Source organism: Cupressus sempervirens, chromosome 7 (genome assembly GCF_028749045.1).
Source record: "Cupressus sempervirens isolate cs-2001-9-10 chromosome 7, ASM2874904v1, whole genome shotgun sequence".
Taxonomy (NCBI): Eukaryota; Viridiplantae; Streptophyta; class Pinopsida; order Cupressales; family Cupressaceae; genus Cupressus; species Cupressus sempervirens.
The window spans coordinates 660,592,366-660,616,331 of NC_143124.1; the positions used below are offsets into that span (position 1 = coordinate 660,592,366).

The 23,966-nt window shown below is 34.4% G+C and overlaps 1 pseudogene; it reads right to left on the reverse strand.

The window, feature by feature from the left end:
* Nucleotides 1-19,400, reverse strand: part of LOC149548389 (cellulose synthase-like protein H1) — a 32,607-nt pseudogene extending 13,207 nt beyond the window's left edge.
* Nucleotides 19,401-23,966: the final 4,566 nt, after the last annotated feature.

Below are 23,966 nucleotides of genomic sequence, written 5' to 3' on the forward strand. Positions count from 1 at the left end.
GTTCACAAATGTAGGACAAAAACTATGCTCATCGGGCTTCTGAAATTAACACAAAAATGCCCGAAAACACCACAAAAACACTAATAATATATCTCAAAAGTTTAATCATGTCCCAATACATATATTCAGCTCTATTTTAACATATTAAAGTCTGAAATACAGCAGCAACCCACACTGATATGAAATACTCAACTAAAAACACCAAACTCATACAAAAAACACACCCGAAAACCCACAAATCTACACTGTTCAGCACAAAGGCAAACTCTGTATGAGCATGCACATGGAATGGCTTCAAAATCCCATCCTTAGCCTTCCTAGAAACCTACAAACTCCCATTCTTGGGTCTCCTTGTCCACAAGTTTGGCAGCCTCTGAAGAACAACAAAGCAATGCGAAAAAATCAAGTTTTGGAATCAGCCCAAAATGCCTCCAAACCCCTTAAAAGAGGGCATAACCCTAACTCACGTCCAAGAGGGGTTAATAAAACACATTTTAATAATAATTTTCATTTATTAGTCCATTAGCTTCCAAAGATTATCCCCTTTTTCCGAAACTTCACCTTTTTGGGCCTGCCTGCCTTAGCAAAGATTATTATTTTTAATTATTTGAAAAGGGGACATAAAAAGTCCTCCCCTTCCAAATATTGCTTGTCCTCAAGAAATGGCTGAAAAATAAACCAATCAATCCACCTAGATCCCAAATGTAGTCATGAACTATACTATTGGCAATTAACACTGGCTCCTGCAATATCCTCTGCAATATAACCAAGAGGAATCCATAATCAAATTGACAATTACTGCTCAACCAAACTCCAAAGTCACAACTTCCACAACCAGAAACCCACGAGACACAAACTCTTAAAACATCAAAACTCAATTAAAGTGGACAAATCAAATTGCCAACATAGTAAATACCATCAACGCATCCCACTGGCCTATACAGAATGTACAATCCAACTCTGCAACAATGGTGAATGCTCTCGAATGAAACTGTACCAAGTATGGAGAATCCACACACTGTACAACTCCTACAGTCAACACAACTCTGTAGATCACCAGCCACTATCTCATAACCATAACTCCCATGCACCCCTGATGGTGAAAAGCCATCACAAGATAAACAACAAGAAATGGAACCCAAACCAAGTTTGTCTGCCATCAACTCCTCAGCACAAGGATCAAATGCTAACTGATGTACATACCCTGCAATATAATGTTGATAAAAAAAGCCAACCTCAGTCAACAACTCACCATGAAAAAGTGATACAACCCACTATGACTGATCACCAGCTAAGTTAGGAGATGTCATAACCAAAGGAGTAGAAGCAATAACAACACCCACTGAAGCATCACTCCAAAACTCCTGCTCTAAGTCATTTATTATCAAGCTATCAACTGTAGGACCTATCGCCATATTGTGCCCATCACAACTCTCATCCAAAGGCATCAAACTATCCCATAACTGATGATAAGCACTAGGAACCAAAGTACATCTTTATATCATCATCTCATGAACATGGTCATCAAAGGTGAATTGATGAGCATACCTCACAATGTAATGTTGATAGAATGCGCCAATCTCAATCAATGGCTCAGACTACAATCCAGATGTAACTAACTACAATTGATCACTAACCAAGTTGGAACTGACTACAACCTTTGAAGACATTGCCAAGGGAGTAGTATTACTAGTAGGAACCATGCCAACTATCAGTTCACCAACATCACACATGGTCTCTGATACATCATCTCTAGTCTTCGTGCCATTAGTACTAGAGGTCACCACCATGTTAGGCATACCACAACAATCTGTTGCAGCACCCAACTCAACTGAACCTGACTCTAGTGGGGACAAACCTGATATGCCAATGTTAGTATCAAGGATGGATGCATCCCCATCTCCACTGTCTTTGACAATCTCGACCATGGACTACCTCGGATCACCAGACACCATAGCTTGTGACTATATAGAATCTGGTAAAGACTGTAGTTTCTCTAACTCCATGGTCACCTTAGCCAAATGAAACTATGACTCCTTGAAAGCCAATTGTGTACTCTTAAGAATCTCAGAAGTCACCTCAAGCTATTGAGTAAGCTCACTCATGTCATCTTCCTTGGCCAACAATGCATCGTATGCTGTACTGCCCCACTCCATAAGATAATCTCTATGAGTTATCAACTACATATAATCTTGTCTCAAAATTTGGATAGCCTCCCATAAAGAGTGGAACTCTGTCAAGGAAAGATAACTGCCTCCCTGCTCATCACTAGTAGGAGAACCCCATCCATAAACTGCTAACAACTGACAAGAAGCATCAAAATGCTGGTGAGCGATAGCAATGTCTTGCTCACTAACTCTCAACTAATTAGACACATGATGGCACTCACTAGACTATCTCCTACAAACCTCCTCTGATGCACTGTCTAAAGGAGTATCCTTAAAGTTACTAGTCTCTAGAGTATTACCATCCATATCCTGTGAATCAACTCCAAAGCTCATATCAACATATGGAGTATCAAAAATTGTAGCACTGATGTCTAACTCCTCTATACCAAAAGAAACTACCAAGGAAACTAAGTCTTCAAAACTACCCATTGCATCCTCTTAGATGTCATCAATGCCAATATGATCCTGGGACTCATCTGTACACACTGTCAAATATGAAAGATCGTCAACATATTCTAGCAAGTATGGTCGACAAGATATATGAAAAAAGCCCAACACTAGTGTATAAAAACTAATACTAGCATCTGACAAGCTGCTGGCACAAGAAGAGACAACACCGTGCAATCTTCTAATCAAATCCATGATAGAACCCAAACAAACACTGCTACCAAAAAGTGTTAAAGATCTCCAGTCAACTGAATCCCAAATGCCAATATAAAAATCTCGAGTCCATATCTGTAAACTAGAATCAGCTGGTAACTCAAGAAAACTCCTCACCTGAGTAATATGACCAATACCAACTAACTCCACATACCTATCATGATGAGATAATGAAGTCACAATACTGTCTTTGTTCACTTTCAGTTGGCTGGAAAAATCATGTGAAGTACTACCAGCCTCAACCTCATGTGTCAAAGCATCTAACTGTGCCTAGTACTCTTTCTCAGCAAAGTCATGAATGCTCAATGTCTACTCATCTCTACCAGGTATCTCACCATCATGCACAACAACATCCTCATAATCATCATCTAAACCCACTACATTGTAGTCACTACCTGTTGTAACTATACCATCATGAATACCTATGACATCACCCTTTGACGACCTGTATACAATTGTTTCAATTTGAGTATCAAGTTGACCATTACTATCAATTTGCGTAATATCCTTTCTCACTACCTCCTATGGTGGAGTAGAATCTAAGACCTCAGCCTGGCTATAAGCTAGTTTCTCAAACTCCTCATGCAAATTGTTGGTAATTGTGTCATCTGTCCTGTGAGAAAATCTGCCAAATAGAAATCTAGTCAACTTATCCACCTTAGTTGGGTCGGACAACATGTCATTCATTATACGGTGGTGCTCAACCAACTATTTAGACATGTCATGGCTTATTTTCCTAAGTTTATCTCGAATGTCTAAATAACCATCCTTTCTACTATTCTGACTTTGGATATCAATTGTCCAAGATTGTGTCCTCTGAGACTTTGTACTATACCTGTCCATTCTAGGTAATGTAGAGTGTAACCCCAATAGGTTATAACTTCTTCAAACACCAAGAACTAACATGCAATTGATTAGAAGTAGCATGCAACCATAGATTTTGACATGCAACTGATTAGAAGCAACATGTAACCACCAAATTCACAAAGAACTAACATGAAAATGATTAGAAGTAGCATGCAACCATAGATTTTGACATACAACTGATTAGAAGCAAAATGCAACCATAAATTTTGACATGCAAGATCTGCGTAGTTGTCAAAACTGACATGCAAACTTCTGCAAACCCTCAGGCTGGCAAGATCATGGCTCTGATACCACTGAAATGTCCCTTTACTGATTTTGTATGATCTTTCAATCCTAAAATCAGATCTTTAAAATCAAACAACCAATATTACAAAGATCCACCAATTTCTCAATAAAACTCAAATCAGGTATGTCCGAAATAGTGCCAAAAAACTTCACAACTTCACAAATTATTAATAAATCTGAAAATGGACATTTTTACAAAAAATTTTGTGGCATAACAGCCTAAAAAATGAAATTTCAAGATCTATATATCCTTTACACAACAGTTCACAAATGTAGGACAAAAACTATGCTCTTCGGGCTTCTGAAATTAACACAAAAATGCCCGAAAATACCACAAACACACTAATAATCTATCTTAGAAGTTTAATCACATCCCAATACATATATTCAGCTCTATTTTAACATCTTAAAGTCTGAAATATAGCAGCAACCCACACTGATATGAAATACTCAACTAAAAACACCAAACTCATACAAAAAACACACCCGAAAACCCACAAATCTACACTGTTCAGCACAAAGGAAAAATTTGTATGAGAATGCACATGGAATGGATTCAAACTCCCACCCTTAGCCTTCCTAGAAACCTGCAAACTCCCATTCTTGGGTCTCCTTCTCCACAGGTTTGGCAGCCTCTGAAGAACAACAAAGCAATGCGCAAAAATCAAGTTCTGGAATCAGCCCAAAATGCCTCCAAACCCCTTAAAAGAGGGCATAACCCTAAGTCATGTCCAAGAGGGGTTAATAAAACATATTTTAATAATAATTTTCATTTATTAGTCCATTAGCTTCCAAAGATTATCCCCTTTTTCTGAAACTTCACCTTTTTGGGCCTGCCTACCTTAGCAAAGATTATTATTTTTAATTATTTGAAAAGGGGACATGACAGGCCCACTTGAGAGGTGGACTAGATTTAGGTAGAGTAGAATTTTTTCTTCTATTTTTCTATTTAAGATAGATTTATTTTATTAATCCTGTAGCATAATTACTATGAGAGTTCCTGCAACACTTGTGGAAAATTGTCATAGTGGATATTTGAACTGTTAACTAGTTTAGAATTCTCTTTTCTATAGTTTCTACAGTTCCCTATTTATAGTCTAAGTGTGCTTACTATTCTATATTAGTAGTATAGATTCCTTTCATGCATTTTACTTTCTTGTAGCATAGGTGTTAAGACTTAAAGGAACTTAGTGCACATATTGTGCTAACCCATTTCAAGTCTTACGTCCCTGGGTTGACAATTCAAATGTATTTTCATAATGGAATAGATGGTCCTCAAAATTGGATATAGAACCCTTGTTAGCATAATAGGAGTATGATTATCTTGATCTATTATGGAAACTTACATTTTTGGCGTTGTTGTTAGGGATGGTGTCAAACTAGGAACCTTCCTAAGTCGTTAGTTTCTAGATTAGTGTGTTAGGTAGAAACCACAAGATTGAGTGCTTGATTCACAAGTCACCAATTTGATTGCATGCATCCAACAGGAAGACTACGAGATGAATATGGAAAATTTATTCCATGATAGCCTATTAAGTTTAATGAAGAAATTGAAGAAGAAGCTGAGTTTCCTTTTTTAGATGCAAGCCCTATTTTTCCTATAGAATCATCCTCAAGGGCAGAACCTTTGGATACAAATGGCCTTCAACCTTTTGCTAAAATTTTGGCCAATATTCTTGATAGTACTACTCCAAATCCACTAGTTGTTAACAATCCAGTACCCAATATCCTTTTTCAATAGCAACTTCATAATCAAATACCTCTAGTAATGGTACAACCTAATTTTCCATTTCTTCTCCCAAGCCTTGTAACTAATGCTAATCTAAAAAATATACCTCCAAATGCTCTCCCAAAGTTTTATGGCCTTGCAACTGAAGATCTTGATACTTTCTTGTTTGAATTTGGCATACTCTATCATATTTTTTACTACAACAATGATGCCCATAAGCTCAAATCATTTCTACCAACATTGAAAGAGTCAGCTTTATGATGGTTCATGTGTTTAGGAGCCAATGCAACAGTTACTTGGGATGAAATGCAAACTCTATTTCTAGATAAATACAAAGAGTATTTCAAAGCAAATGATTTAAGAGGAGATGATATTTTTTGAATATCACAAAAGGAGGAAGAAATATTGGAAGACTATGTTGCACATTTCTTGTATACAGTATAGAAAAACCCTCAGCATGTGATGTGTAAGGATTCACAAAAGCTAGTCCTTTTAAGAGGTGTGAATGATAATTGTCTAGAAGAATTAGACTTGATGGCTAGAGGAGATGTGTATCAATCTTCTTGGATGACCTCAAAAATATTTGTCTTAATTACTCAAGATCAACCATGAACAAAGGGAAACGACACTAGGCTATAGTTATCAAAGGAATTAGTTAGGGTATTTCAAAGCTTGAGATATCTAATATGCTCTTAGATTTTAAGCAAGATATTATAAATGATGTTTCCATAGATCTCAACACAATGAATACAAAGAAGAAATATGTAGAAGCCAAAGTACAACTAGCTGAATACTGCCCTCATTGCCAAAAGCAAAAGAAGGATTGCAAATGCAAACTGGTCGCTAGCATGGAAAACTAGCATCTTCCAACTGAGTACATCAAGATAGATAAAGATGATGAGCAAGTATTCTTTGTTTCTCAATGTCATCCATGGGTCCAACATCAAGGTATGCCTCTGCACCCTTTGCAAAATTCAAATCTATATGATAATCAATGGCAAAACCATAATACCAAAGGTCCTCCACAATATAGTCAACCTAATTGGAATAATGCTTGGAAAAATAATCCACAACAACCCCAATGGCCTCAAAAATCCCAACCTTCCTAGCCCAACCAATAAAATAGTCAATGGAAAAACTAGTAGAACCAATGGCAACCACCCCAAGGGAATTGGCAGTTCACAAACCAATGGAGAGGACCTCAACAGTGGCCTAACCAAAATCCTAGTACTCCACAACTACCACCCCTAGTCCAACAACCTACACTAATGCCACCACCTCTAAATCTTGGATCTAAAAAATAGATCCAGTTACATACACAACCAAATCCAAATAACCAGCAGTTGCAACAAGCCATCCACTCTGTTGATGCACAACAATATCCTACTTATGCTCTAAATGTTGCAAATATACATTTGAGATCTAGTACAACCATACCAGTACCTAAGCTACCTCTTATAATTGAAATACCAAACAGTCCTTTAGCATCAAAACCCCTAGTTTCTAAGAAGGTTGACCCAACTAATGTCAATATTTCAGCTCAAGCCTAGCTAGCAGTTAAACTACCTTTTCTAGAAAACCATGTAAAAAGTAAACTTGGACAAAGAGAAGAATTGTCTTTTGATATTATTGATCAATTAAAGAACATGCATGTCCAAATACCCCTATTCCAAGCTATTAAAGATGTTCCCATCTATGGAAAATCCATTAGAAAAACCTACCTAAAGAATCTTGGGAGGAAGATAAGGACCCAACAGTAGTCCATGTTGTGGGACAATTGGTTGACATTATGTTAGGAAAATTGATCGCTCCTAAATATTTTGATCTAGGTAGTCTAGTTGTGAATGTGATTATAAATGGTCAACATATTAAAAATTCTTTAATTGATCTTAGTGCCACTATAAATTTCATGACCAAGGATACTATTAAGAAGTTGAAAATAGAAGGATTAAGGGCTACTCCAACAATTTTGCAACTTGCAAATAGTTCTACTGTCACTCCTAATGGGATGATAGAAAACATAGTTGTGACCCTAGAATCTCTAGAGTATCCTGCTGATTTCATGAGTTTGTCCCCAAAAGTTAATTTATCTAGTTACCCTATCATCCTAGGATGACCATGGTTAGCTATAGTTGATGCAAATATAAGTTGTAGATTAGGGAATATGGCCATATCTAATGTCAAGCAACAAAGAAATTTGATTTATATCATCCTACCCAACCACAACTAGATTTAAGCACATCTATCTAGCCAGATCTAGGGGATGAAGAAGAAGAGTTAAACTCTATAGCACAGCTTATGGTGTTACATAGAAAATCTTTCCTAAAGTTGTAGGAAGAGGATTCAGTAATTCAAAGTATCCTTTCTAACACTTGTGTGGTAGAAAAAGATGTATTTGATAGTTTCATATTAGAGTTAACCACATATGAGGAATGTAATGAGAATTGTATTATTCTCAAAGAACCAGACATTATTCATCAACTCTTACCGTGTGAATTAGATACAAGTATAATCTCTAAAGCTACTATGATAGAGTCTACCACTACTATTGAGCTATCAGAAGGTCATAATCTTCATGTTAATCCTAAATTATCTTCCATACAAATGAACCAGTTAATAGAGCTACTTCAAAAGCATGAAAAGAATTTTGCATGGGACTATGGGGATATGAAAGGGTTGAGTCCTACATTATGTAATCATAGAATATACATCAATGAAGGGTGTCTACTATTCTATCAACCCTAGAGAAGGATTAATCTAGCCCTTAGAGAATTAGTTAAAACTGAATTGCAAAAATTGCTTGATGCTAGTTTTATTTATCCTATATCTGATAGTAGTTGGGTGTCACCCCTAGTCATGTTGCCTAAAAAGGGATGGAAATGGTAGATTTTTGTAGATTATAGAGAATTAAACAAGGCAACCAAAAGGGATCACTTTCCTTTACCATTCATAGATCAATTTTTGGATACTCTAGCTAGAAAGAAGTATTTATCTTTTCTAGATGGGTACAGTGGTTATAATCAAATAAGTATTTCTCTTGAAGACCAAGACAAAACCATATTTACATACTCATGGGGTACTTTTGCATATTCAATTTTTCCATTTGGCTTGTGCAATGCTCCTACAACCTTTCAATGAGTTGTCATCAACATTTTTGTTGATATATCACATGATTGTATGGAAATATATATGGATGATTTCACAATATTTGGAGTCACCTTTGAAGAAGAAATGATGAATCTTGAAAAGGTTCTTATCTAATGTAAAGAACATAATATTGCACTTAATAGTGAAAAATGTTTTATACTCATGCAAGAAGGTGTGGTACTTGGTCATTTCATATCAACTACAAGAATACAAGTAGATCCAGCTAAGATAGAGGTAATTCTAACATTTCCCATACCTACAAAACCAAAAGACTTAAGATATTTTTTAGGTCATGCTAGCTATTATAGATGTTTCATAAAAGATTTTAGAAAAATAGCTAGTCCTTTGTACACATTGCTAACTAAGGAAGTTGAATTCATTTGGACACTCAAATGTGATGAAGCCTTCCTATAGCTTAAGAAACTTCTCACCATGGCACCAGTTTTACAAGGACTAGATTGGTCAATTCCATTTCATATTCATACAAATACATTAGACTATGTCGTAGGAGCTGTATTAGGACAAAAACCTGCCAATCTTGAGCATGCCATATACTATATTAGTAAAACTCTTCATGGACCTAAGATAAATTACATAGTAACAAGAAAAGAACTCTATGCATTGAACACATTCAGGCATTATATGACTAGATATGTAATTTTTGTTCATACTGATCACTCATCTATAAGGTATTTAATGAACAAACTAGTTATCACTAGTAGATAAACAAGATGGCTCTTACTATTAAAAGAATTTGGCATTACTATCATTGATAAGCTGAGAAAATCCAATATAGTTGCAGATTATTTGTCTATATTTACCATTGCTGATGAAGATCTAACTCTAATTGAAGACACATTTCCAGATGAGCACTTGTTCCATATAGTAACCCATACACCATAGTATGCAGACATTGCAAATTATCTTGCTACAAATAGATTGCCCCTACACTTCTCTTATAAGGAAAAGAGAAGACTAGTAGAGAAAAGTTTTTAATATTCTTGGATAGATAACAACCTCTTCTATGTAGGACTATACCAAGTTATGAGGAGGTGTGTCAAGAAAAATGAGATATATGATATATTGCATGCTTGTCATGATGATCCATGTGGAGGCCATTTTGTAGGGAAAAGAATAGTACTAAAGATACTTACAATAGCATATTATTGGCCAACTCTACATAAGGATGCAATGCCATATACATCTAAGTGTGACAAATGTCAAAGGATGGGCTGACCAACAAAAACTGATGAGATGTCACTCACTCCACAAGTTGTAGTCACTCCTTTTGATAAGTGGGGAATGGACTTCATAGGCCCAATTGATCTACCATCAAGTGGCAAATATTACATCCTAGTATGTACAAATTATGTCACCAAATGGGTGGAAGTTAGAGCAATGACAAGTGCCAGAGATGAGAAAGTAGCTAAGTTCCTCTATGAAGAAATATTTACCCGCTATGGAGTACCAAGAGAACTTGTCACAGATCAAGGAGCTCAATTTCCATCAAACTTGATCACTAAGGTTATGAAGGAATATAGCATAAGGCATTATAAATATATTCCTTATCACCCTCAAGAAAATGGACAAGTAGAGGTTACCAATAGAGAACTTGAAGCCATTTTGACAAAAATAGTACACATACAAAAGAAGGACTGGACAAGCAGACTAACTAAAGTTGTTCAGGCATACTGGACCACATGGAAGACAACAACTAGATTCACTCCATTTGAGCTTGTCTATGGTAAAGTAGCAATGTTTCTCATTGAATTCCAACACAAGACACTACACACTACTTTAGAGTTGAACATCAATCTTCCTATAGCACAACAAGAGAGACTCCTCCATTTAAATTCATTTGATGAAATATGAAAGAGAGATTTAGAAAGAACAAAAATTATTCAAAAACAATGAAAATAGTGGCATGATGCACATATCAAGAATAAAATATTTCAAGAAGGAGATTGGGCCCTTCTGCATGATTCTCATTTCAAAGAGAACCGAGAAAATTACAAACTTGTTAGTTAGGGCCTTATGAAATTTAACATGTATTTGACAATGGCATAGTGCAACTCAAAACCATTGATCTTGTTCAGTTTAAGTTACTTGTAAATGGCCATAGGTTATGTATCTATCATAAGACATAAACTAAAGCATAGTTCTTATAGTAATTTCAACCAACCAGTGCTCCAACTCTTTTAAATACAGTTCATGCAGTAGAAGATGAAAATCTTCTTCCTATAGCCCTATAATGATAGAATTTTTGGAATTTTCATAATAAGCCTCATTTAAGTATAAGGCCTCATCCTTCCATTCACTTTCCTCTTACTTCATATCAACCCATCTCATTTATTTATCTACCATCCATCCACAATCCATGTCACCCGTACTCTATTTTTCTTGCTTTCAATAAACAAAACTATCAACAATTTTTGAGATCATCAGCCTTTGCCACCTCATCAACTTGCACATAGATGTACAATTTCAAATTTTTAGGTACAACAATTTCTTTTACTCTTTATTCATTTTTAAAACATAGGTTTTGATCTTTATATCTAATACTGCATTATATATATCATATAAGCCTTAAACTAGTTTCCCCTTGCCATACCAAAATTTTTAAAGTGAGGACACTTGTCAAATTTTAGTGGGAGGCCAAGAAAATGTAGTAATTTTCAAATTTCACATCCATGATATCCTACTCATGTCTACATCAAAGAATATTCTTTGGTGGTAGTCTGATAGTTTTCATTTCATTAATTTTAAAAATCTCTTTGTATCCGTCGTACCTTTTATTGCAATTTTTTGGAAAAGATATCTTGTACTTGGCATGATTGAATGGACTAAGAGCTATTATAGAAACATTTGTAGTTAAAGCCTCAATGTACTCCACCATTAATGCATCATTATTCTACATGCGAAAAATAAAGAGGTCTTGATTATGAGAAGTTGTAATGAAATACGATATTTTTATGGCATTTTTACAAATTAGTTTTGAAGCTCAAGGAAAAGAAAATTTATAGAGTCAAGAGGGCTAAAAATTGTCATAGTAGAAAGAGTGGTATTTAGACATTTTAAGATTGGGAGGGCAGTTAGAGAGGAATGAGCCAGTCATGCATAATATTTTACTCGTAGATATTGAAACAATGCGGTGATTCCATGCTTGTGGATGGCTCGATTATTTATTACAATTAATAGAATTCAGTGAGGAAGTGGCAATGGAGTTCATGACAACAATTGATGAAGGAAAAGCCTTAGTTTGGGGATTAAGAGTGGTTTCTATTGAGGAAAGAGTGGCAGAGGTCACCAGGTTACCATCAATTGGGGAACATTATCCAAATGAGCATGATGCTAGATTTGCAAGGGCACAATTTACTCAGCAAGGTGACCCTCAACTAGACATCACAAAACAAGGATGTAAGAGACTTTCTCTTCCACCTCCATATCTAGACCAAGAAACCCACATTATCAAATATTTAACCTATGAATGTAGGTTCTCAAATTTATATGCTCATCATTTTAAATTGCTTAGATGCACAAGGCATAATATGCAAGTCAATTTTCCCAACTTTCTTTACAATATGTTATGTATCAGTGATGAGGAAACCCAAAAAGGAAAGCCAAATCTTGTCTCCCATCTTGCCGTTATTAAAATTTTAGTGGAAAGATCTCTTAGGGACTCTTCCCCTATTTCATGGATAGAATTGATTGAAACCAAAACCTTATAGCTGCAAGTTAACCCTACTACTCAAAATTTAGAAAATGAGGAAGAAACCATAGATAAAATTCAAAATCTAGCTAAGAAGGAAAATGAACCCTCTCCTGATAAGTCTACCAAGCCTAATTTAGAGGAGGATATGCCAAGCTCTTCTAGGGTTAAAGACAAGGGTAAGGTTAATCCTAACCTAGAGAAGGAAATGCAAAATCCCTTTATTAAGGTAACAAAAAGAGAGAGGTTTGTTCCTATAGTAACTGATCCTGCAACATCTACTTCAGTCACATGTAAGCCAAAATAGACCCATAAAGTGGTCAAAGCTAAAGAAGCTCTTGTAAGTAGAAGCCCTCGCATGTGAGGCCAAGTATCTCCAGCTTTTGTTGAAAAATAAAATGCCCCAATTTCAAAATCTCAAATAGAGTTAGTAGTTGAAAATGTCCCAGATGATTCTCTTGCAAAAGTAGAGCCCCAAAACATAGAAACATATGAAGCTGAGTCTATAAAGGAGACACCACAAGAGAATCAAGACACGTGCCAATAAAATCTTACTACTATCCTAGAAGAAACACCTAGTAATGAGCAACCTATTATGCCATTAGTCTTTGAATATTCCAATGTCTCTCTGATCCCTTATAAATCTTCCTAATACACCCAGTATTTCCAACAAGCTTCCAAAGACCAAAAGATGAAATCTAAAACTCAAGAAGGTTCGTCATCAACAATTTAGTCAATATTGTTTGGTTTATAAATCATTTTATTTTTTAGAAAGCCTTGTGGAAACAAGAGCAGGACCAGATGTAAAAAGCAATATTTGACAGAGACAAAGAAATTGAATCACTAAAGGAGCAACTAAAAAAACAAAAATCAACAAATGAATAAAGCCTTCAAGCTAGCTAATTATGTTATAGCCTATAGACTACCCCCAAGGGTTTATGCTATGTGCTTAAAAGAACAGTTTCTATTGTTCCAGTTGATGATGACGATGAGAAATATTGATTGTGAATTTAAGAATGTTCGAGATTTCTATTATGTGTATCGAACCTTGCCCTCATGACAAAATAACTTTTTGTGTGAACCCTATTTACATAATTTTATAATCCCATAAGAAATAGAATGGAATCCCTTACTCTACATAGGGGATGTTCACTTAAGGGTTCTAATGTCATGGATACACAATGAAACCAATTATGATAGACAATTGGATGCTTATAGAGACCTTGAAAATTATGAGCCACTATCACTCTAGGCTAAATCCCATAAGCCTTATAATCTACTAAGAGATTGGTTCAAATTGAATTGTTGAAGGCCAAAACCAGAAATTAGAGAGAAGGTTTTTGAAGAAAGGGAGAAAGTTTATAGGGAGTATCAGACACTTCCTAATTTTACACAATAGAGAGCACTTGTAGGACTTAGAAATAGATGGAACTGACTACCAGAGTCTTTTAAGAAGGCTCAACCACATAGACCTATTAATTTTGAGGTAGTATTGAATAGAGTGCCTAAATATACACAATTGGGAAGGCATATCATAAAAGAGTTACAGATGCCACTAACCTTCTAGCCTCCTACCCTTCTCTAGACCCTGTATGAAAGAAATGCCACCAGGTTGGATCCATTAGTTGAAGAACATTTGGGTGAGCATTAGAGATGATCTAGAGGATACTTCTATACCTTTAGAAGTGGAAAATAGGGGAAGAGAATAGTGGGAGTTTCAAAGAAATGGTGAAGAAGTACAATGCTTGAGGACAAGCTTTGGCATAGTGGGGGGGTAGATGATGAGACAAATTAATGTCTCAAAATTTGACATAGTTTTCTAGTCTGATCTTTACTCTTTTAAGCCATGAGAAAACATTTCCAAAACACTTGTTTTAAATGTCTTAAGAACTTATACTACATACAACCAGAACCTATTAAACCTATGGATAGCTGTTATGAAGTACCTTGATTAAATATTATATATAAAGTGTAGTATTTCATATAAATGTTTTAAGCTATGTTTTAATATTTGAGTGAGAGTAGAAATATTGTTGTATATATTAGATGTTACTAATTTGCAAGAAATGTGGAAGTGGCATGAAGACTGGTAGACAATGTGTTAAATGAGTAATGGAAACCAATCAATGCATGAAATAGATGTCAACGCTAGGTAATAAGCCATGTATGTGGAAGGAGTTATTTTAGAAAAACTAACCTGTTACCCTATCTACAGACTATTATTCTATTATTCAATCAATTTTTCAAGAGTCATGGTTGACATCCCACCCTTTTTCTATTAATGATGTTTGCTTATGAGTTTTATGTTATGTTTTTTAATTAGTTCCAATCTTCTATATATATGGAATGTTAGAGTTAGTAAAGAGATTTAGAAATTCTAAAGTTGTTCTTTGTTCTCTAAAAGTTGTTCAAACATGTAACATAAAGAGAAACTCTAATGAGAGAGTGATTTTGGATTACTTGTGTTTTTAAGTTAGCTGAAGCCAACCAAGGGGGCCCACTTGGGAGGTGGAATAGATTTAGGTAGAGTAGATTTGTTTCTTGTAATTTTTTATTTAAGATAGATTTATTGTATTAGTCATGTACTATAGTTATTGTGAGAGTTCCTGCAACACTTGTGGAAAATTGTCATAGTGGATATTTGAACAGTTAACTAGTTTAGAATTCTCTTTTTTGTAGTTTCTAAAATTTCCTATTGATATTCTAACTATGCTTATTGTTCTATATTATTAGTATAGATTCCTTTCATGCATTTTACTTTCCTGTAGCATAGGTGTTAAGACTCAAAGGAACTTAGTGCACATATTGTGCTGACCCATTTCAAGTCCTACATCCCTGGGTTAACAATTCAAATGTATTTTCATAATGGAATAGATGGTCCTCAAAATTATTAGTCTTAGAATGGTTTTGACACTTGAGTGCCAACACACTTAACCACTTTCTACATTAGAGCTGAGTACACCATGTATGCCGAGCCACAACATGAGCCGAGTCAGGAAAGCCTTTAGGTGTCGAGCAACCTTTAGATGCTGAGTCAAGATTAGGTGCCAAGTAAAGATCAAGTGTCGAATGACTTTAGGTGTCGAGCATGATACAAGTGCCGAGTGATATTTGAGTGTTGAGTCACAGACGATGTCAAACAATACAAAAATACAATAGGAGCTGAGTAAGCCAGTTTAATATAAGTGACGAGCATCAGGAATCAGTAATTGCTAAGCAACACAGAATGCACATATGAGTTTGTAACTTTACAAATGCAAATATAAACCATTTTCATGGCCTACATATGACGAATCTTGAAGGATTAAAAGATAAGATCGAATCTTTTTTTTTTCCTATGCAATCTACATACAGCCAATAAGAAAAATGGAGAAGGCATGCAACCAATAGTAAATGTGTGAGGAATGAGCGGGAAACAGAGATTCAATATGGATTGTAGATCCATACCTAACCCTAAGTCTTTGAATGTCTTTATAAGGAAGACTAAATCTCATTGTATATGTGAATGGATAAGGGTGTGTAAGGAAAACTCTTTTTAGAGTGAAGAGTATCAGATCACAGAGGATCAAGATCAAAGAAAGTAGATCAAGTGCCTATATTCAGCAATCAAAGGATTGTAAGATATCAGGTGTATTATACCTAATATTCTCTAGCAATTGTATTAGAAAGGAAGCCCTATGGTGATAGGTTAGCTTAACAACTATTGTGTAGATCCTTCAAATAGGTGATTAAATCCTTTAACAAGGTAACACTTCATGTAAAGTGTTTGAAATCCTTTAATCAAGTCACTATTGATACAGTGTAAAGCCTTTAACAGGGTAGGCCTTTAACAGGACAAACCATCAGAATTGGTTAAACATTATTACTGCAGTGATTTTGTGGGTATCATCCCCACCCCAATTTTACCTTCTTATTTTTGGAGGGTTTCTGGGTTACCAAAATCTCAAGTGTTATGTGGTGATGCTTATGTGTTTCTCATAATTGTTTGATATGTGTATATGCATGCAATCTACTTTCAGGTAAGAAAAATTTTTAATGGTCAAAGTATAGTACTTCTGATTCACCCCCCCCCCCCCCCCCCCCCCTCTCAGAAGCATTGTTCCTATTTGAATATTCCAACAAAAATTGGATATAGCACCCTTGTTAGCAGAATAGGAGTATGATTACCTTGATCTATTATGGAAACCTGTTGGCATTCCCCCTTAACCCCACCCTATACTGTGACAAGGAGTGCACTTGGGGCACTACCCTATGACCCTATAGGGGTATTGCCCCTTGTCCCTATCTTAAGGACATTGCCCCCAAACCCTAATAGAAATAATATGGGGAGAAAATTGCACCAAATAAACTTCTAAGGCTGACTAGGCTCTACATCACAACAATCTCCCACTTGGAGACTAATCAAGCTCCACAATAATAACACCTTTTATGAATCACTATTCCAACCACATGTCAACATGATTGTTCCTCACATTTCATTTTCTATAAATAGATTTTATTTAATAAAAGATAATAATGAATTATTAGATGAAGCTTCTTAGAAAATAATAAATTAAAACATGATCGAGTGTAGTAAAATCTAAGTAAATAAAAGAAATTCAAAAAGAGGTTAGAGGAGTCCTTATCATATTTTTCTCAAACATCTACTAGACACTATATTTTTTATGTGGCTAAAAACAAAGTAGTGTACAACTATAAAAGTAACTACTAGAAAGCTTGCTTTAAATAAGATTGAAATTATAATTTATTGTTTTTATTAGGTTTGGTGAATTTTCCAAAGGACTCCCATAGTTTTACAATATTGTCAATACAAAAAAAATAGTCAATAACAAAAAAAAATCAGCAAAGATATCAAGATTATACCTAAATATAAAAACAATTAAAGAGTCACTATTAATATACAATACTATTATGAACATTAAGATATTAAAAGACATTTACTAATATATATCATTATTTCATGTTAAATATTTGAATTTGGTAAAACAACATGCCATATTCTAAACTTCAATCTCTAAACTAATTTAATGCCAAAGATTTTCTATTACCTTATCTTTGTCTTTCACTTCCTTTCCTGTGGTGTTGATCAATCTTAGGTGGTAACCGATACAAGCCTTTTGTCTATGAAAGTAGTTGGTTCCCCCATTAAGAGGGTCTTTGAGTGAATTTGATCCCTTCCCAATAGTGTGGATACACCCAAAATCCCTATTGTTACATCTATAATCATGTAATAACTCGGTCAAAAATGCTATAGAGATCTTACATGTTAATCAGTTCAGAAAAGATAGTAAATTATTTCATACTTCTATAAGTATTTTCAACTAGTCCCCAAAGGGATCATCCTTGAGACTTCCATGGAACACTTGAGGGAATTGAATAAAACCACATTCTTTCTTTGATTTAAATTCAATGGAGAAACACATAGCATGTTGTATAGCTCTACAATCACTGACATGTATATCATTGTCCAAATTTAGTGTGAAAGGAGCATCTGTCATCAACATTGAGACATGGTTGAAAACCCAACACCACATCAGATCAATAAAAATCATGTTAAGAAATAGTATATATTTTCAATACCATAAAAACCTATCATAGTTGATAGCACAATATTATATATTTCATGTTATTCTTCATAGTTGACATTACTATTAAAATTTCCAAACAATTATTCAAAAACTTTTTCAATCACAATTTATACTAGAAAGTTTTTAAATAAGTTCTAGAAAGATAAATAACAAAAATCTACTAAACATGACATTCATGGTGCCAGTCTTATAATGATGGTTGACCTTGGGGTGTTTCTCTCTAGCAACATATATCAGGTGGGGTAGAGCATCAACTTTCTTGTCATGGACCATTTTATTTTCATGAATAACCTATACATATAAAGAATTAATAGTGTGAGATATTCATCCTGTAGACAAGCTCTTACTATCTTGATTAAAGTTTATACTACAAAAACATAATAAATAATCATTTTAACTTCATATTCTCCCTATTACCTATACTATACTTGTTTGGTTTCTAACATTTGAGCTTCTATGCACAAAACCATCAACACTATGATGAGAAGTAAAATCAAGTGGAAATTTTTTTTCTTCTAATGTTCTACTTATCCTTTTCTTGAACCCTTCATAATCATCCTACAAATTATCATTTAACAATGTTAAGGAGGCATGAAGACTTAATAACACAAGAACTAATGATTTATGTACTTTAATCAATCATCATCACCTTCATATCTTGTCATTCTCAGACAAAATCAAGATCAAGTGACTCATTTTCTTTACAGAAATACATAAAAGGTGCCATATTCTTTATTTTTAACTTTTTATAGAATGGTACCCATTTTTTGGCAAAGCTCAAAGTTTCTACAAGAGAGTAGAAAGTGATGGGAGATGCACCATCATCTGAGATATAAAAATAAATATTCTCTATTGGATAATCAATTGCAAGAACATAAAGAACTATATTGGATGTTATCAATGCGAGCTTCTTGAACAAATCTATTGTAGTGATGATAACACCCATAACAAAAAGCTTGGAAATAGATTCTCCACAATATCTACAAGATAAAAACATAAAAAAACACCCAAGTTTTTGTAGTGTTTCAAAGAGGAATAGACATATAAGGCCTTCACTCATAGATAAATAAACATATAAGACCTCCACTTTTTATGATAATAAAACAAATATGTAAATGAATAACATTTACTTCTACCTCTCTACAAGCCTCTTTGGGCATGTATTATACCCAACAAAATTCCATGCCATTTTGTGATAGAGCATCCATATCAAAAGAAAACCAAAGCTCACATGCAAAATCTATCATCTAAAAATTCTAAGAAAATGTTTTGGCTCTCAAAGTGACAAGGAAAGGGAAGGAGATAATCAATGATCTCATAATTCACATAGAACTATGAGAAAGATGAAAAATATTTCAAGAATGGAAATTGAAGTTTAGAGACAAATCAAGATAATTCCTTGAGGGATGGTGGGATCAATCAATCCTCCCTCATGCTCAAAATCTACCCCATAAAGAAGAGGACCAAGGAAGAAAAGGGAGATGCTTTGAGAAATCAAAAGATAAAAATATGCCTTCAATTCACTATAAAAACAAGTCAATCTTGAAGTAGGAGGAATAAAATGATTAAATAAAATATTTTTACTAGCTTTAAGAGGTCAAGTCAGCATTCAAAGGGACACACACCTTCAAGGTATTTATTTCCTATATTAAGAACACATGAATTCATTTAAACAATTAAAAAAATATGATTTAACTCTATTAATTAGTAGTGACTTCTCTTGTTAGTAACAATTTCTCTTCATCTAAGGCTATGTTCTCCTCCCAAAATTGCAGCAAACTCATCCTAAAAGAGAAATAATATGTCATAAGCTAAAGTGAAATATCTATTGTGATGTGGAGCCTAATCAGACTTAGAGGTTTATTTGGCCTTGTTTTCTCCTCGTATTATTTCTATGGGGGTTTGGGGGTAGTACCCCAAATGTGTTCCCTATCATAGTATGTGGTGGAGTCGAGGGGAAATGCCTTTATGGGCATTTTGGGGGGTAGCAGTTCCCCCAAAGCCAAAAATGGCCTTATATTGTAAAAGACATCAGCTACTATTTTTCTTATTGGATGACTTATTCTAGCCCTAATGTAAGTGGCAAAAGCTTGTATAAAAAATGCTTAAGATTAGGGATTTCATAATGTAATGGTCATATTGTAGCTTCATGCATCAGTATTGAGTTGTAAGGGATTACGTATTGTAATCAGTAGTTAATAATACTATTAGACTTGCTATTGGTGTACATAGCCTAGGGATTGGGTTAACCACATTAAATCTTGGTGTCTTGTGTTCTTTTCTGTGTGATCTATTTTTTTTTGATATTGGTTATATTTGCATGTAACTATTATTTCCATTTGAGGTTACTCCTAACAAGTGGTATTGAAGCTAGACGATTTGTTTTTTTTTTAGCCAAACCATCATCATTTTTTTAGCGATCCTCTATAGGAAGGTCTCATAATTGAAATGGGAGTCTCATAGTTAAGTGGGAGTAATGGTAGACAAGGGTAAGCTAAGGGTTGACAAGTTTAATGGGTAGACCTTTTAGTTATGGAAGATGCAAATGGAGGACTATCTTTATTAGAAGGATTTATAGAATCCGTTGGAAGGAAAAACTAACTAGGGAACTATGACAAATGAGGACTGGGATATTTTAGACAGAAAGGAACTTGGAAGCATTTGATTATGCCTGGCACCATCAGTGACATTCAACATTACAAAAGTGAAGATTATGGAAGAGTTAATGGAAACCCTAGCAAAATTGTATTAAAAGCCCTCTACTTCAAATAAGGTATTTCTCATGAAGTTTTTATTTACCATGAAGATGATAGAAGGTGGATCTATTGCAGATCATTTAAATGAGTGTAATATTGTTACTAGTCAGTTATCTTCTATGGGCATTAATTTTGATGAAGAAATTAAGGGTCTCTTGATTTTGTGTTCTTTTCTTGAAAGTTGGAATGACTTGGTAATGGTTGTGAGTAATTTTGTTTCTATATCTAATACCATGAAATTTGATGATGTGATTGATGCTAGTTTGAGTGAGGAAACTCCTAGGAAAACCTTAGGTGGATCTACATTAGGAAGTTCTTTATCCACTACAAAGGTAGATTATGTTGGTGCTATAGAGGCAACCAAGGAGATGATATGGCTTCAGTTCTTCATGGTAGATTTTAGACATCCACAAAGGAATAAATATTTGTTTAAATAGTCAGAGTGTCATTCATCTTGTGAAGAATTTTTTTGTGCATTCAAAGATAAAACACATCCAGTTGTGGTACCATTTCATTTGGTCAATTTTGGATGATTGACAATTAAAGCTAGGCAAGATACATACAGATGAAAATCTAGTGGATATGGTTACAAAGGTATTGATAGGGAAGAAGTTGAACTCCTCTTCAGCTTTAGTTGGTATTCTAGACCAAATAGAATAAAATAGTAGTAGAGTCCAAGGTGATTTGTTATTCTAGTGGGTGTTATAGGTTTAGTAGTGCTATGATTAGTCTCCAAGTGGGAGGTTATTATTATGGAATCTGATTAGTCTCCAAGTGCGAGATAATTGCGATGTGGAGCGTAATAAAACTTAGAGGTTTACTCGTCATATTTTTCTCCCCATATTATTTTCTATGGGGGTTTGCGAGTAGTGCCCCTAAGATAGGGTCAAGGAGTAGCACCCTTGCAGGGTCCTGGAGCAGTGCCTTAGGTGCACTCCTTATCACAGTTAAGGGTGGGGTCAAGGGAAAATGCCCCCATGGGCTTTTTTGGGGGTAGCGTTGTTGAAACCAAAATTTCCCTTATATTGTAAAAGACATTGATTACTATTTTTCCTATTGGACAACTTATTCTAGCTCAAATTTTGTAAGTAGCAAAAGCTTGTATAAAAAAAGGCTTAGGGTTAGGGATTTCATAATGTAATGGAAATATTGTGGCTTCTTGTGGTGGTCTTGAGCTATAAGGGATTATAGATTGTAATCATTGGATAATAATAATATTGGAATTTTTCGTTGGTGGACATAGCCTAGGGATTGGATGAACCATGTTAAATCTTGATTTCTTGTGTTCTCTTCCATGAGATCTATTATTTTCTAATATTGGTTATATTTAAATGGAACTATTATTTTTATTTGAGGTTAATCCTAAAAATATCTAAAGGGTTGGGGGGGCAGGGGAAGGGGGGATTTTTTAGGAAGGGCCAATTTAGACAACAATAAGAAGGTCTTGTCAAAAATCAGAGATAAGGAGGGCAAGAAAAGAAAAATTTGGGTATGTTATATTGTAGAATTCATTGGTTTTCCAAATTTAGCAAAGCTTCATTTCAAAATTTTCAAGAGGTAAATATGGGATCACTAGAATAGGTTTCATTTTGAGTTCTAGTTTTCTTTTGGAAACTACTTAGACTATCTTAAATAAGGAAAGCTAGGAAATCATAGATAGAATTCTAATCTAGTTAAGCATTTAGAAAGAGAGCAATAGACCTATGTTCAAGGAAATTTTTTGGATGCTACAAATATAAAGTTAAATGTGGAGTTTGAGAAGGATGAAATGGAACAATTGGTAGGGATAGGGTTGTGGTGATCCCATCCAGATCCAGCTGTAAGACCCAAAATGAGGCAAGTGGTAGAGTTATTGAAGCTGGAAGATCAAGTACTTAATCTTCCTCTATAGATTCATACCTATACCATAGAGTATCACCCATTAGTCTAGACCTAAAATTAATGAAATTGATTAATTAATGAAGGTATGTTAGTTTGAGCTTCACTTAGTTTTGAGAATACTTTAATATTCTCTACTTAACAAGGTTTGGATAAGTTTGAATTTTTTTTATTATTGTTTTGTATTGATACCATAGTATTGAGTAGGTGGTTTTTCTTAATCCAATAGATTGGAAACTTGCTCCATCCTAAATTTAGTCATATCCATTGTAAGCCAAAATATCGTGATCAAGTCTTCCCTCTATTGTTTTTGAGGTAGAAACTCAATTTGTAGCTCACTAACTCTTTTCTTATATACACCATTCAAATCCTTGATAATTTTATAAGTTTTATTGATATCACTAAGACAATTCTTGATCTACTCACATTGTAATTGAAAATTGGCTACTACATGGCATGCCACTATAGAAAATATTTGTAGAAGATATTAATTTCATAGATACATATTTTGATCTGACCAATAGCAAGGGACCATACCTATAATACAATGTTATACTTCTTATCTATTTACTTCTCAACACATTGATAATAAATGTCATATTGTAACAACTATTTCTCAGTATCTAAAACCAGATCACTAGACTACACTCCACAAATATGAGATACCACTACATCATTTTAAATCATATGATCAATAGCTAATAACAAGGGGTTAGTGTGGCATTTTATATTTCTTCTTATTTTAACCATGAAATTTTTTTAATTATTATGACACTCCACAAGTTTCCATTTTTTAGTGATATCCCAATCTAAGGACTTGAGAGGACAACCATGACCAAAAGGATGAAAAATCATCATATTTTCCTTGATTTTATGGATAAGGGCCTAAAAAACACCATTGGCATCTTTCTATATTTCAAAATCATATTATTTCTCTCTTTCTAGATAGACCAACTACCAATGCAACTCAAAACAAATGAAATAAACTATTCATAATGATGTAAAAAGAAACTTAGGAAAAACTCTTAATAACTTACCTATGTAAAATATTGTTAAAATGTTACAATAACTCTTAATTATAGTAACAATAAACAAACCTCCTGCAACCTATAGAGTTCAAAAATTATACTTTGAAATCCACATGACTCAAATTTAAATGGATGAATATGATATAAGATT